Source organism: Oncorhynchus nerka, linkage group LG2 (assembly GCF_034236695.1).
Source record: "Oncorhynchus nerka isolate Pitt River linkage group LG2, Oner_Uvic_2.0, whole genome shotgun sequence".
Taxonomy (NCBI): Eukaryota; Metazoa; Chordata; class Actinopteri; order Salmoniformes; family Salmonidae; genus Oncorhynchus; species Oncorhynchus nerka.
The window spans coordinates 23,528,751-23,533,268 of NC_088397.1; positions in this window are offsets into that span (position 1 = coordinate 23,528,751).

A 4,518-nucleotide genomic window follows, 5' to 3' on the forward strand; every position below is an offset into this window, starting at 1 on the left:
CTGTTGGCTGTTGGCCGTTACTTTTTAGCCACAGTCGTTGTTTTTATAGGCAAGAAAAGCAACAGCGCAAAGGACAGCGCTCAAAGTGGTGTTAGTTTTTAAGTGGATTTTAGTGGCTGAAAGACTCCCCCTTGTGGTGTAGATTATGAACTTCCCCACAGAGATGTGTGCCTTGTTCTGCCAGAAGATGTCAGTAGTAGGTCCTTTATAAAAATGTTTATGATTATCCATCACTGGCATGTCAGCTGGGAAACATGTCAGCTGTTTTAGTTGAGGGCAGTCAGGCCAAACAGCTGTGGGGGCAGGGAGAGAACACAGCATCTCCTTGTTAAAAGAGACAGAAAGACACTATGGTGTGCATCGTGCCGGTCAGCACACGCACACACACACAGTGAACATTACATTGTTCATTTAACAGATCATCTAGTGCTGAACCTGCTGTCGGAGTCCCGCTGCTGTGGTAGACTGACAGTAGGCGCTATGTGAGCAGTGGATCCTGGTACATTTCCCTGGTCAGTCCCCAGACTGCACCACCAGCAGCAGATATAGGTCCTGATAAATAGAGGATTTATTTCAGACAGACAGACAGGATAGCCCCAGGCAGACAGACAGACAGAGACTTTTCTCTCAGGGGCTTTTCCAGGAGCAGGCAGGAAGCCCATGCTGGTGTGGTGTGGCATCCCAATGAAGCATCCCACAGTTCAGCAAAAGGACAACATGTTGAAGATGATGTGTAGAGGTCCAAGTTTCACCCAAAGGCGCCTGACCACAGGCCCATTAGATGCTTACTCCAAAGGTCGATATTGGTGATGTCTGGGGCCCTTTGGAAGGTGAAACCATCAGAGCCACTTCAGCAACTATCAAGCTGAGTGACAAGGAAAATTGCAAGACAATTGAGTTGCTACACTGTCGTCACTATGCATCTTATCCTCCACTTTTCTCCTAGTGAACGCGGTATAACAATTGTGCAGTATCTCAGAGCTGAACATTCTATAGAAATGGTCCTTTTCCTTTCATCCAAGCCACTTTGTTGTCTATTTTTGACAGGCAATCCGAGTAGTGTTTAGATACAGTGTAGCGAGGTGACTCGGCCTCGTAGGAAGAGAACATGAAAGGAAATAGTGACGAGGACAGAGGCAACCCACGGATCCTTTTATTGTCTACCCACAAACACATGTTGCTAAGTTCACTGGGAACCGAGCACTCTGTGTTCACAGGTTGTACTTGATTTGTTGCTGGAGCTAGGGCGAAGAAGGCTCTAAAAGTGTGAAAGAGAAGGAGTTAGAAGTAGAGAGATTACCAAGAATCTCAAAAGTAATAAGAGGTAAGAGTCAGGGAGAGGTACCTGTATGCTGCATGTGGACTAGGACTGTGCTTTAGTGCTCTAAAATCAAATAGTCCTGGTAGTCCTGAGTCACATACACATGGTTAGCAGATGTTAATGCGAGTTCAGCGAAATGCTGTGCTTCTAGTTCCGACAATGCAGTAATAACCAACGAGTAATCTAACCTAACAATTCCAAAACTACTACCTTATACACACAAGTGTAAAGGGATAAAGGATATGTACATAAAGATATATGAATGAGTGATGGTACAGAACGGCATAGGCAAGATGCAGTAGATGGTATCGAGTACAGTATATACATATGAGATGAGTAATGTAGGGTATGTAAACAAAGTGGCATAGTGGCTAGTGATACATGTATTACATAAAGATGCAGTAGAAGAAATAGAGTACAGTATATACATATCAGATGAGTATTGTAGGGTATGTAAACATTATATTAAGTAGCATTGTTTAAAGTGGCTGGAGTAGTAGTGATAAAGTAGTGATATATTTTTACATCAATTTCCATTATTAAAGTGGTTGGAGTTGAGTCAGTGTGTTGGCAGCAGCCACTCCATGTTAGTGGTGGTTGTTTAACAGTCTGATGGCCTTGAGATAGAAGCTGTTTTTCATTCTCTCGGTCCCTGCTTTGATGCACTTGTACTGACCTTGCCTTCTGGATGATAGCGGGGTGAACAGGCAGTGGCTCGGGTGGTTGTTGTCCTTGATGATCTTTATGGCCTTCCTGTGACATCGGGTGTTGTAGGTGTCCTGGCGGGCAGACAGTTTGCCCCCGGTGATGCGTTGTGCAGACTTCACTACCCTCTGGAGAGCCTTACGGTTGTGGGCGGAGCAGTTGCCGTACCAGGTGGTGATACAGCCCGACAGGATGCTCTCGATTGTGCATCTGTATAAGTTTGTGAGTGCTTTTGGTGACAAGCCAAATTTCTTCAGCCTCCTGAGGTTGAAGAGGCGCAGCTGCGCCTTCTTTACGACTCTGTCTGTGTGGGTGGACCAATTCAGTTTGTCCGTGATGTGTACGCCGAGGAACTTAAAACTTACTACCCTCTCCACTACTGTCCCCTCTGCTGTTTCCTGACATCCACAATCATCTCCTTTGATTTGTTGACATTGAGTGTGAGGTTATTTTCCTGACACCACACTCCGAGGGCCCTCACCTCCTCCCTGTAGGCCGTCTCGTCGTTGTTGGTAATCAAGCCTACCACTGTCGTGTCATCCGCAAACTTGATGATTGAGTTGGAGGCGTGCGTGGCCACGCAGTCGTGGGTGAACAGGGAGTACAGGAGAGGGCTCAGAACGCACCCTTGTGGGGCCCCAGTGTTGAGGATCAGCGGGGTGGAGATGTTGTTACCTACCCTCACCACCTGGGGGTGGCCCGTTAGGAAGTCCCGTACCCAGTTGCACAGGGCGGGGTCGAGACCCAGGGACGAGTTTGGAGGGTACTATGGTGTTAAATGCTGAGCTGTAGTCGATGAACAGCATTCTCACATAGGTATTCCTCTTGTCCAGATGGGTTAGGGCAGTGTGCAGTGTGGTTGTGATTGCGTCATCTGTGGACCTATTTGGACGGTAAGCAAATTGGAGTGGGTCTAGGGTGTCAGGTAGGGTGGAGGTGATATGGTCCTTGACTAGTCTCTCAAAGCACTTCATGATGACGGCAGTGAGTGCTACGGGGTGGTAGTCATTTAGCTCAGTTACCTTAGCTTTCTTGGGAACAGGGACAATGGTGGCCCTCTTGAAGCATGTGGGAACAGCAAACTGGGATAAGGATTGATTGAATATGTCCGTAAACACACCAGCCTGGTCTGCGCATGCTCTGAGGACGCGGCTGGGGATGCCGTCTGGGACTGCAGCCCTGCGAGGGTTAACACGTTTAAATGTTTTACTCATGTCTGCTGCAGTGAAGGAGAGTCCGCAGGTTTTGGTTGCGGGCCGACATACCTCTTGTGTCTGAGCCATTGAATTGCGACGCTACTTTGTCTCTATACTGACGCTTAGCTTGTTTGAGTGCCTTACGGAGGGAATAGCTACACTGTTTGTACTCGGTCATGTTTCCAGGCACCTTGCCCTGGTTAAAAGCAGTGGTCCACGCTTTCAGTTTCACGCGAATGCTGCCATCAATCCACGGTTTCTGGTATGGGAATGTTTTAATCGTTGCTATGGGTACGACATCGTCAATGCACTTTCTAATGAACTCGCTCACCGAATCAGCGTATTCGTCAATGTTGTTGTTGGACGCAATGCGGAACATATCCCAATCCATGTGATCGAAGCAGTCTTGAAGCGTGGAATCAGATTGGTCAGACCAGCGTTGAACAGACCTGAGCACGGGAGCTTCTTGTTTTAGTTTCTGTCTGTAGGCTGGGAGCAACAAAACGGAGTCATGGTCAGCTTTTCTTAAAGAGGAGGGCCTTATAATGTGTCGCGGAAGTTAGAATAACAATGATCCAGGGTTTTACCAGCCCTGGTTGCACAATCGATATGCTGATACAATTTAGGGAGTCTTGTTTTCAGATTAGCCTTGTTAAAATCCCCAGCTACAATGAATGCAGCCTCAGAATATGTGGTTTCCAGTTTGCATAGAGTCAAATAAAGTTTCTTCAGGGCCATCGATGTGTCTGCTTGGGGGGGAAGATATACGGCTGTGATTATAATCGAAGAGAATTCCCTTGGTAGATAATGCGGTCGACATTTGATTGTGAGGAATTCTAAGTCAGGTGAACAGATGGACTTGAGTTCCTGTATGTTGTTATGATCACACCACGTCTCGTTAATCATAAGGCATTCCCCCCCGCCCCTCTTCTTACCAGAAAGATGGTTGTTTCTGTCGGCGCGATGTGTGAAGAAACCAGCTGGCTGCACCGACTCCGATAGAGTCTCTCGAGTGAGCCATGTTTCCGTGAAGCAAAAAACGTTACAGTCTCTGATGTCTCTCTGGTTTTCATTAACCTTGTTGTCAAGAGACTGGACTGACCCTAGCCCCCCGACACATAAACTACTGCAGCATAAATACTGAGACAGGAGGGGTCAGGAGACATTGTGGCCCCATCCGATGATACCCCCGGACAGGGCCAAACAGGCAGGATATAACCCCACCCACTTTGCCAAAGCACAGCCACCACACCACTAGAGGGATATCTTCAACCACCAACTTACCATCCTGAGACA